Raw genomic sequence first — 12,264 nt, 5'->3', positions numbered from 1 at the left:
GTGCCATATACTTCTGTTCAGTGAGTGAACACAGTGTGTCAAAGGCTGGAGAGTGCTGTACAAAAACATGATCCTGCATGAAAGATCAGTGACAGTATTAGTCAACAGGTGGCAGTCTGATACAACCAATATAATGCCAAAACAGTTGAGATAAGCCAAAACAATTAGGAGCATTATGGGTCGAATACAAGTTACAGTCTATTGACACCAACACCATTTATTGCATGCTCCATTATCACAGAAAATAACCTCAACCTCAGTTTGTGAAAAAACATGTTGGCAGAAATGTACAAATAAACATCTATACTGTAGGTCAGTCTTTCTATTTGATTTGCAGACACAACATAATTAACATTATGGGGATATTTTGTTGAGTATTTTGAAGAATTCAATGTTCATTTATTCATTTAAAAATTCTTCTGAAATGAAAAGGAACCAAATTGTGCTTCCCCGCCAGATGGAGGTGGTTTAATTTCCTGCCAACATTTACCAACAACTGATTTAAGATTACATTCACATGAGTAAAACTAACGTTTATAGTGCAAAAGTGATGGAATATCTACATTTGAAATAAAAAAGTGAACGTATAGCATCACGAATACACAAAGCTGTAATGAACGCATCATATCAAACTGACATCAATACTACGTCATATAAACATTTATCTTTGAGATAATTCTTCTTTATAATAAGGTTCATTTATTTAAATAAAAGTTGATCAATTTCAGCCAAAGAAATATAAAGTGCAGTGTGTTTTTCTCATATGAGTGGGCATTTAAGAAACACAATAACACACAAATATTCTTTCAGACAATAAACAAATAAGTCATATTATTGTATCTTCTGTTTGTTAAAATTCAACTTGTATAGTATAGCATTAACAACCGCTTACACTGATCTACAATATGGAGATACTGAGAAAAATAAATGTTTGCCCAATCCAATTTCTTTGGCCAATTCACATAATTAAGAGATAAAATGTTGAAAATATGATTTTAAAATGTCCTCATTATTAGACAAAAAGTCAAAAATATGACATGCTAAGTCATTGTGAGATAAAAAGCTGAAATTAGATTGAAAAAAGTCTAAATTGACCAAAACACACACTAAGACATTTAAGAGATGAAATCATGCTTGTTATTATTTTTAAATGCGCTTTTAATTTTTTCATTCACACTTATAATATTTACATTATTGTTTTCATTTTGTGCAATATATTTTTTACAGTGTTTTTACATTTTGAAATCAGTTTTTACAACAGAAATTAATCAATCAAAAACTTATTTTAGCTTTTCATCTAAAACTAAAAAATTAATTTCCTATCATCTCTGTAAAGCTGCTTTGAAGCAATCTGTGTTGTGAAGAGTGCTGTAGAAATAAAGCTGACTTCTTGACTCCTGACAGTGGATCTCTGACTTCAAAATCTCTGAATCTGAAGCTGGATGATATGCCATATATAGTACTTCTGTTCAGTCAGCGATCACAGCATTTAAACTTTAAGGAGAATTGTACATAAGAGAGACAACTATACTCAAACAGGGGGCAGTGTGGTTCAACAAATTGCAAAATGAATCTGTCTGTTTGCATAAAGTGATGTTTTATAAAGTGACTGTAATGAATGATCTTTATCATTGTGATCTCAGCCCTGATATTTATGCACAACTCATTCCGTGTAGACTGAATCTTTGACTTTATTATTTCTCTCAGATTACACCAGTTAGGAACCGGTACAGCTGACATCACTTCCTTCTGCTTGTGCCTTTAATTCACAGCAGAAAAACCTGACGAACAAAAACCCAATGATGAACACGTTCCTTAGTGTATCTGTATCTCTAATGATGTTTACAGGTAGTAATAAACACATATGCACTTGTTAAAAAACACACTTTTACGTTTGCATTACTGTAAGTGTTTCTGTTTTCTCCACAGCTGCCTGTCTGGGTAAAACTGTTGATCAGACGCCTGCTAACTTCATCAAGAGTCAAGATCAATCTGCTCTCATCACATGTGCTCACGATTTCTCGAGCTACAACCAAATATTATGGTACAAACAAAGTCAGGACCTGTCGGGCTTAAAGTTGATGGGATACCTTTATTATAAGGATGAGACTAAAGAGCCTGAATTCACAAACAAGATCACATTGGAAGGAGATGCACAGAAAATCGGCACTCTGAGTATCAATAACCTCAGTCTGAATGACAGTGCAGTGTATTTCTGTGCAGCATATTACACAGTGCTCACAATCTCCTCTGTCTCATACAAAAACCTCCTCGTTTCTGTGACCAGTGTATTTATTCATGTTCCTCTTAACACCTGTGGATTTTGATTCGGTGCCAAGGCTAAACACAATACCTGCAAGTCTAGTCTTGCTTAAAGTGTTTCTTAACATCCTGCAGCATGTGATCAATTCAGTTCACATCACAACTCAAGAATTGAAAGGAAGCTCCTGCCCCACACGTCACAATCGGGACGAAAACACTATAGCAACTTCCGTTTAACGTTGACTTTAACTCATCCAGCCTCAGCGTGACATGATGAGGAGCATTATTGTGTTCATTCTGTATCTACATGGGGGCCAAGGTATTCACGATCATATTAGAATAACAACTTGAAATATTCACAGAAATATATTGTTATTTTTCTCTCCACTTCAACTGCAGGTATCAGTGATGTTTCTCAAAGTCCAAGTGTTTTAATGGCAGTAAAGGGGAGTTCTGCTCAAATTGACTGCACACACAAAAAGGACATTACATTCAACCAGATGTACTGGTATCGACAACGGCAAGGACAAACTATGACTCTTATTGTGTTCACAAGCAGTTTGAGCAAACCAGACTATGGAGATTCTGATTCGGTCAAATTCTCAGTCAACAAAACTGTCCCAGAGAGAGGATCTCTGACTGTGAACAGTGTGGAGTCAGATGATAGTGCCGTCTATTTCTGCTCGGTGAGCCAGCACACAGTGACGTGAGCTTTGGCAAGAGCTAAACAAAAACAGCTGCCCCTAATATTCACACTGATCAACAGGGGGCGATGTGATTCAACAAATGTGCCTTTGTTCATACAAATTTGCTGTAGTACAACTGAACTGACTCACATTAATCAGTGCTTCAAGTGATAAGTAACTTGTGATAAGTGTACTAAGATTCTGTCTATAGTTTAAAAATATAATAGAAAAAACAACTAGCCTGGCTCAACTAACTAATATAAATTTCAAACGTTATCAAAGACAAGTACACACTCAGAATAACAACAAATAAATGAATACAAAGATACGACTGAATAAAAACCGTGTTTTAAGATTTTCAGGCACAGAAACTGTAATCAAATGAAAAACAACACTTTATAAATAAAATATACATTACAAATAAAGTTACAAAAGTTATTCAGTCAAGTACAGCGAGTGTATTTTCTTTTGTTGTTTGATTAACGTTATTATAGAGGCGGCAGGAATATTAGGCTGCTGTCACTTTAAGAGCTGCACGGATCCAATAAAACGCACGTGTAACTGTATATTTCTCAACTGTTTACGTTCACTTAAGACATAACCAACTGTGTTTGGTGAATATTTTTGTGTGTATTTGTCCGTTCAAGTACAAAAGGACGCAAAACTACGGTACAAGAGGCGGCTTTCTGTGTGCAGGTTCTGGATGTGTGTGAAGCACAGAAAACTGTGTGTGGATCTGCTTGATCTTCGCTTGAATGGTTAAGGTCATATTAAAATGCACATAAAGGAATCGATAAGAGGAATCAAAATTTAAATTTTATAACAAGTATCCAATTCCTGACCTTAAAGGGATAGTTCACCCAAAAATGAAAATTCTGTCATCATTTACTCACCCTCAAGTTGTTCCAAACCATTAAGAGTTTATTGTTCTGCTGAACACAAAATAAGATATTTTGAAGAATGTTTGTAACCAAGCAGATAGAGCAACCATTGACTACCATAGTAGGGAAAAAATACTATGGTAGTCAGTGGTTGCTCTCTCTGCTTGGTTACAAACATTCTTCAAAATATCTTCTTTTGTGTTCAGCAGAACAATAAACTCTTAATGGTTTGGAACAACTTGAGGGTGAGTAAATGATGACAGAATTTTCATTTTTGGGTGAACTATCCCTTTAAGTATCCGAATCCAGAATTGGAATTGATTTTTGATTCCCAAACCTAATTACCAATGAGAAAACATATTTTGGCCAAACTGATGTTTTAACAGTTCAAGAAGATCGTCAGGTGCATCTTTATCTCTCAATAGATAAATTATAATATTCTACAAGTTGTCATGCATACTTTATTGAGGAATGGGCTAAGAGTTTGAGAAATGGCCATTGAAGAACCCCTGAATGCCGTTCAGTCCTCCTGCAATATGGTTTATCTTTTGCATTTTTAAATGCAATGTGAATTTGTTCATAACCAATTATATCAGCAGCATAACCTTAGCTGTGTGATATGCAGGACAATGTTCAGTCAGCAAAGTAAACTCAACCCATTTGTTGAGTTCACCCTATCAGGGTTTATTTTGAGATAATGACAAGTTAAATGTACAATATTCCTAACATGTACAGCAATTTCCAAGAATGTAAGAGAAAACCCATTGAAATAGTACTCAGTCTCCCACAGAGGGAGCCATTTCTCTAGTATTAATTTAGAACAGCATTTGTACTGTACCAGTTTTACACTGCTGCTTTAATGTTCTGTGTATTTATGTGTATACAATTCTTCCAAATCTCAAAGGTTTCCTTTTACAAATAATTACAATTTCTTTCTACTATGTAACGGACCAGCTTGCTGTCAGTGCCTTCAGAGATGACATCATTTCCTGTTAGAAGTGCCTTGCAGCATTTAATGCACAGCACTGCGTTTGAGCACATACAAACATGACTCTGTATAGTGTTTGCATTTGTATTGTATGCCTCACAGGTAATTTTATTTAACATTTTAGTTAGCTGTATTACTTTTTAATATGTGAACTTGTTTTAATGTGTTTTTTTCTCTCATTACAGCTGCATGTGTTGGTAAAACGGTTCTTCAGTCTCCTGGAGACCTCATAAAGAACCCAGAGGAATCTGCAGTGATCATGTGTGCACACAATATACCAAGCTATGAGCGTATTCTTTGGTACAAAAAAGACATCATGGGCTTTAACTTCATGGGGTACCTTAATCTTGTATATGCCAACCCAGAGCCTGAATTTAAGATAGAAATGAGTGGAGATGCACGAAATAACGGCACTCTGAGTATCAACAGCCTCAGACTGAATGACAGTGCAGTGTATTTCTGTGCAGCATATTACACAGTGCTCACAATATCCTCTGTCTGATACAAAAACCCTGCTGTGATATGAAGCTCATTGGAGCCAAAATATAAACTTTCCCCAAACTTACAAAACAACAATTATTAAAAGAAGTTCCATATTTACCTTTAGCCTGTAGGTGCTAAAAGGGTAATTTGTAGTAATGTATAAAGTGAAGCTTGATATTCACTCAACTACTAGTACAGCAGCATCACAAACATAAGCTGCTAAAATATTATAATGTTCCAATGGCATAATAGTGGCAAACTGTCACATAAATAATAGCGGATGTTGTTAAACACTAAAGAACACCTTATGCATACTCACGTATCAAAACCACTATCAATACCACTAAAAATAAGGCAATCAGGTACACATTTATTTGAATTATTTATTGAATTATCAGTCAACGTCAGCATAGATATACAGTATATTTGAAACATGTATTCACTAGAATATCTCAGTTCATGATTATACACTCACCTAAAGGATTATTAGGAACACCTGTTCAATTTCTCATTAATGCAATTATCTAATCAACCAATCACATGGCAGTTGCTTCAATGCATTTAGGGGTGTGGTCCTGGTCAAGACAATCTCCTGAACTCCAAACTGAATGTCAGAATGGGAAGGAAAGGTGATTTAAGCAATTTTGAGCGTGGCATGGTTGTTGGTGCCAGACGGGCTGGTCTGAGTATTTCACAATCTGCTCAGTTACTGGGATTTTCACGCACAACCATTTCTAGGGTTTACAAAGAATGGTGTGAAAAGGGAAAAACATCCAGTATGCGGCAGTCCTGTGGGCAAAAATGCCTTGTTGATGCTAGAGGTTAGAGGAGAATGGGCCGACTGATTCAAGCTGATAGAAGAGCAACTTTGACTGAAATAACCACTCGTTACAACCGAGGTATGCAGCAAAGCATTTGTGAAGCCACAACACGCACAACCTTGAGGCGGATGGGCTACAACAGCAGAAGACCCCACCGGGTACCACTCATCTCCACTACAAATAGGAAAAAGAGGCTACAATTTGCACAAGCTCACCAAAATTGGACAGTTGAAGACTGGAAAAATGTTGCCTGGTCTGATGAGTCTCGATTTCTGTTGAGACATTCAGATGGTAGAGTCAGAATTTGTCGTAAACAGAATGAGAACATGGATCCATCATGCCTTGTTACCACTGTACAGGCTGGTGGTGGTGCTGTAATGGTGTGGGGGATGTTTTCTTGGCACACTTTAGGCCCCTTAGTGCCAATTGGGCATCGTTTAAATGCCACAGCCTACCTGAGCATTGTTTCTGACCATGTCCATCCCTTTATGACCACCATGTACCCATCCTCTGATGGCTACTTCCAGCAGGATAATGCACCATGTCACAAAGCTCGAATCATTTCTAATTGGTTTCTTGAAAATGACAATGAGTTCACTGTACTAAAATGGCCCCCACAGTCACCAGATCTCAACCCAATAGAGCATCTTTGGGATGTGGTGGAACGGGAGCTTCGTGCCCTGGATGTGCATCCCACAAATCTCCATCAACTGCAAGATGCTTTCCTATCAATATGGGCCAACATTTCTAAAGAATGCTCTCAGCACCTTGTTGAATCAATGCCACATAGAATTAAGGCAGTTCTGAAGGCGAAAGGGGGTCAAACACAGTATTAGTATGGTGTTCCTAATAATCCTTTAGGTGAGTGTATGTTTCTTTGTTTGAACTCATTCAAGCATTGATTAACAAACCTGGAGACATTTTTCAGTCTTCTCCACAGCCTGAAGGAGGCGCTGAGTGTCCATACTAGAATTGGTTAAATATGTGGGGACTGTGATGTTGCAATGCTCATAGGGTTGTGGGGTTGCAATACTTATTTCACTTATCATATTTCTCCAGTCTATATCAACATGATCAGAGTTCTCCTTGTCTCACTACTTTGGCTTACAGGTAAATATTTGATCATATAAAATGAGTTTAAAGGGATTTGTGTAGTAATAGTACAATCAATGTGCTCTAACATCATTTCCCATTTTTGCTTCTTTTTACAGGTTCTGTTGTCAATGGCGGTGTTCATCAAAGCCCCTCGAATCTAATTAAAACTGAGAAAGACTCTGCAGAACTTGTCTGCATACACAATATAACTTCTTACTCAATGATCTTCTGGTACAAACAAACACTAAGTAATGAATTTATATTACTGGGATATATCTGGAATAAGAATGATTTTCCGGAGGATAATTTTAGAGGAAAAATCAGTTTGACCGGTGATGGAGCCAAGAATGGATCTTTAAAAGTCAATGATCTTGCCCTCAGTGACAGCGCGGTGTATTACTGTGCAGCTAGTTTACACGGTGTGATGTGCAGTCATGCCACAATACAAAAAGCTCAGAATTAACCACTGCAGGGCGTTTGCACCTGCTGAAGCGCTCGGGTGAATTTCCTGCTAATATCTGCTGAGATGAGATGCTCTGGTAGCAGTCATGTGGTCTGAATATTGATACTTGCAAACATATAAAATGGTCAACAGGGATGTAAACTCAGTATATTCAGTTCACAAAAAATATTTATAGTCATTTACAGTGACATAGTAAAATCATTATGTATCTTAATTAAAATATCACAGATTTCTTGAAGTCGTGGCTGTGAAATCATGTGATCCAAGTTTCTCCACAACACATTTAAAGGGTGGATAACACACAGTTTCTGCCAGTCTCATGTTAATCTTGAGTACCTAGAAGTATTGCCATCCTTCATATTTCCGAAGAGTCATTCGTTTTATCATAGGGTGCGTTCCATTCGACAGGGTCCCTACGCACTGTTCACTGCTCCCTACTCCCTGTGCACGGTATATCAATTGAAGTGGACTTCGCTGACAATAATCACTCATTTGGGACGCTCTGCAACATCATCAAAGAAAGGCAAAGACGGGGGTCGCGCAGATTATGATATAACAAATTAATATTGTAATTTACTTTACTTTCAAATTTAAAACCATATAATAAGCATATACATTTACAACACACAGTATGTATCTAAAAAATATAATCAAAACATTGTCCATTAGTTTTATTAGTTTACATATACCTGTATTGACTAGGAACAGATTTGAAGCTGCATCCGTCATTCAATATGAAAATACATTTTGATTTGGTTAACTATGTAGCTATAAATGTATTCTTAATCTAGGTCTTTGTAGCGGTCTCATCTGCTGTACCGATTCTTTCAAAAAATCCCTTTCCAGAACATTTTCATTCAACGTTCCCAGCTGGTGGAATGATCTTCCCACCGCCATCCAAAACGCAGAATCATTGACAACATTCAAAAGTCAACTAAAAACAAATTTCTTCCGTGAGCACTTAACAAAGAAAGAAAAAAAACACTCTCTTCCCTTTTTCCCTCCCTACTCTAGCCTGTGCTACACTGAGCAATGTACACGGACTCAGTATTTCAGGCACTTGTTGCGCTTACTCGACTCTTCATGACCAATCGCTTCCTGTACTCCCAAGTTGTAAGTCGGTTTGGATAAAAGCGTCTGCTAAATGCATAAGTGTAATGACAGAATTTTCCTTTTTGGGTGAACTATCCCTTTAAAGGATTTGCTGCTAACATCTTGGTGCCAGATACCACAGCACACCTTCAGGGGTCTAGTGGAGTCCATGCATTGACGGTTCAGGGCTGTTTTAGCAGCAAAATGGGGACCAACAAAATATTAGGTCATAATATTATGCCTGATTGGTGTACACAGTGAAAAGAGTGAACCTTGACAGAACCTTGAGGTACACCCGAACTGATGGGTTTGGATTTGGAAATTAGATGGATCCAAGATCTGTTTTACCAGCATAAGGATGTGGTTTTATTTCCTGTCAGCATTTATCAAAACTGATTTAAGATCAGTAACAGATTTAATTTCTGCCGTAACGGAAATGTTTTTTGGTATCGCCCCCTATATCCTTAAATAGGCCATTATTTGAGGGGACAGCCAGTTGTAGTGGTGCCTGAAACCATAGTGGACGTTATTGAGTGCACTCATTCAATCCCATAATGCCCCGCAATAACGAGTGTACAACCAATGTACACTTAACGGCTAGAGAATACCCATAATGCACTGTGAGGGTTGTGCCGAATGAATCCCCACATCTTGCCAGATGGCGGCGCCTGCAGCTCAATCATCCATTCATCCATCTTCCAGACCAGCTGGTCCAATGTGGCTAAAGCATAATATCATACATATATAAATTCCTTTTAAATGGATTATGCAAGGGATAATGTACATCCAGCCAGTTGTTATCGCAGAATAAACCCAGACAGAGTGATCAGGACCCCGACGTGAAGCGGAGGGGTCTTGTGTCACTCTGAAGGGGTTTAATCTGCGATAACAACCGGCTGGATGTACATTATCCCGCTTATTACATGACTGTCTCAAGTAAATTAGACACAAAATATTGTCTTGAGTTTAAATATTTTATTAGCTCTTACGCAAAGCTTCCGCAAGGAAAAATAATTCCAAACTGCTTGAAGCCATTATCTATTGCTAAAACGATTTGTTTTTACCATATATGTTGAAATTAATGCTGAAAGGGATAGTTCACCCAAAAATTAGCCCATGATTTACTCACCCTCAAGTCATCCTAGGTGTAAATTACACTCTTCTTTCAGACGGATAAAATCGGAGTTATATTAAAAGGCTAATCCAAGCTTTATAATGGCAGTAATTGTTTTTGAAGTCCATAAAAAAATGCATCTGTACGTCAAATAACGTGCTCCACACGGCCTGGGGGTTAATAAAGGCCTTCTGAAGCGAATCGATGCGTTTGTGAAAGAAAAATATCCATATTTAAAACTTTATTAAGTAAAGTTACGGCCGTGAAACCCTTGAAGTCTTCCATTGTAACCTGTGGTGGTTAAGTGTTTTTCAGTCACAAGATGGCGCCAGCCAGTCAACGACAGCGGAGTGACACGTTAAGCATACAAGTAGTACCGGTCAAGATAACTCGTAGTACCCGGACGAGCGGCGTGTTATTCACTTGTTATCTGGGAATTACATACCGCTGAAATGCGCGATTGACCAATCAGAATCAAGTATTCCACAGAGCCGTGTAATAATATTGTTTAATAAAACGGTTGCACATGGTTTGCATGACAGAGTTCCAGATAAATCTTTTCATCACTACTGGAGCTGCCAGTTTGCGAAGTTTAAAATGATAATTAAACGGCAAGCACAAACTATGCAAAAGCTGCATGTAATTATTTATTTATTTATTTTTTAAGTATACTTTTAAAACACACCATTGCCATTAACAAGATGCATTGTATAGCAAGTCATTTTAGACATTCTTCTGTACATGTAGGTTATTTAAATGAATGAAAAGTTATGAAGTACTATTTTGTTTGTTTATTTATTCAATTTATTTTAAGTACTTATGCTTTGCTACTGGCTCCTGCAGAAATAAAAGCAGTATACTGTATCTTACTGAAATTATCTATTTTGTTTGGCAAGTAATTCAAGCCCAAATCTCCTTTTATCAGATATAATTAGCAAATGTATTCTTTGATAATTTCATAATTAATTACGGTATCGCCTGGTCTTTAGTGGACACATGATTCTGTAGACATCAGAGTGTCACATATATATTCTTCTTGCTTTGCCTGACACTCCTAACCTTTTGTTGTCACATCCTGTACAACAGCTGAAGGTTCAGTGTCGCAAGAGAGAAGATTCAACTCAGACTTCAACAACTCAACATGATCAGAACCATAATGCCATTAATTATATCCCTGTATTGGTGTGAAGGTATCTGGACTTCTTCACAGTTGCCTCCATGATTTACTCTTTACACTCTTGTCGCTAAACTCATGTACTCTATTTTTGCACAGGTTCTGCAGACGGGAGTGATGTTTTGCAAAAACCTGCGATACTTTATGAACTAAAGGGGAGATCTGCTGATATGAACTGCACACACAACAAGGGTTCAGACTACAGACTGATGTACTGGTACCGCCAGCGTCCAGGAGAGACTATGAGACTGGTAGCATTCACAACCTCTTACACCGAACCAGAATATGAAGATTCTGAGAAAAACAAGTTTTTGGCCAATAAAAAGGTTCCTGAGAGTGGATCTCTGACTGTGAAGAATTTGGAGCCGGATGACAGTGCCATATATTTCTGTTCAGTGAGTCAACACACAGTGCATCAAACTATGGGCAGAGTTGTACAAAAAAACAGGTGCATTAGAATATAAAAGAAAAACACTGATCAACAGGGGGCAGTGTGGTTCAACAAATGTCCAGCCACATTTCCAGCTTATGTAATGCATAATTAGGGTGAAATCAGAGTGATTGGGACACTTTTAGCTATTGAGATGACTTGGAAAAAAGTGTCATCACATCAACCTGAATTGATATGGTTGGTTTCATTAAATTTTTCTCCCACTAATCCCGCAAAGACCTGTCACTGATTTTTGTGTCATGACCCATCAGTTGAGAACACATGTAATATAGCTGACATCACTTCCCCATGACAAAAGCACTTGGTGAAAGAAGCCACGATGATCACGTTCCTTAAAATATCTGTCTCTATAATGATGTTTACAGGTAAGCAACAACAAACATATGCACTTGTTTAAAAAATTACTACTTTTGACAGATATTTTAGGCCAAACACCACTGTAGACTGTTTTTCATTGATTCACATGTTTATACACCGTTTTTTTTCTTTCTTTTTCTCCACAGCTGCCTGTCTGGGTAAAACTGTTGATCAGACGCCTGCTAACCTCATCAAGAGTCAAGATCAATCTGCTCTCATCACATGTGCTCACAATATCTCAAGCTATGACAGAATATTATGGTACAAACAAAGTGATGACTTCTTGGGCTTAAAGTTTATGGGATACCTTTTTTATAAGGATGAGAATAAAGAGCCTGAATTCACAAACAAGATCAAATTGGAAGGAGATGCACAGAAAATCGGCACTCTGAGTATC

The 12,264-nt window shown here is 37.5% G+C and overlaps 1 gene segment (V, D, J or C); it reads left to right on the top strand.

The window, feature by feature from the left end:
• Positions 1–1,802: 1,802 nt before the first annotated feature.
• LOC307136737 (T cell receptor alpha variable 5-like) lies at positions 1,803–2,327 on the top strand. The segment is given in 2 exons: positions 1,803–1,848; positions 1,930–2,327.
• The last annotated feature ends 9,937 nt before the right edge of the window (positions 2,328–12,264 follow it).

This window comes from Gobio gobio, assembly GCF_949357685.1.
Source record: "Gobio gobio genome assembly, chromosome: 13".
Lineage (NCBI taxonomy): Eukaryota > Metazoa > Chordata > Actinopteri > Cypriniformes > Gobionidae > Gobio > Gobio gobio.
This window is presented reverse-complemented; position numbering and strand designations above follow the sequence as displayed.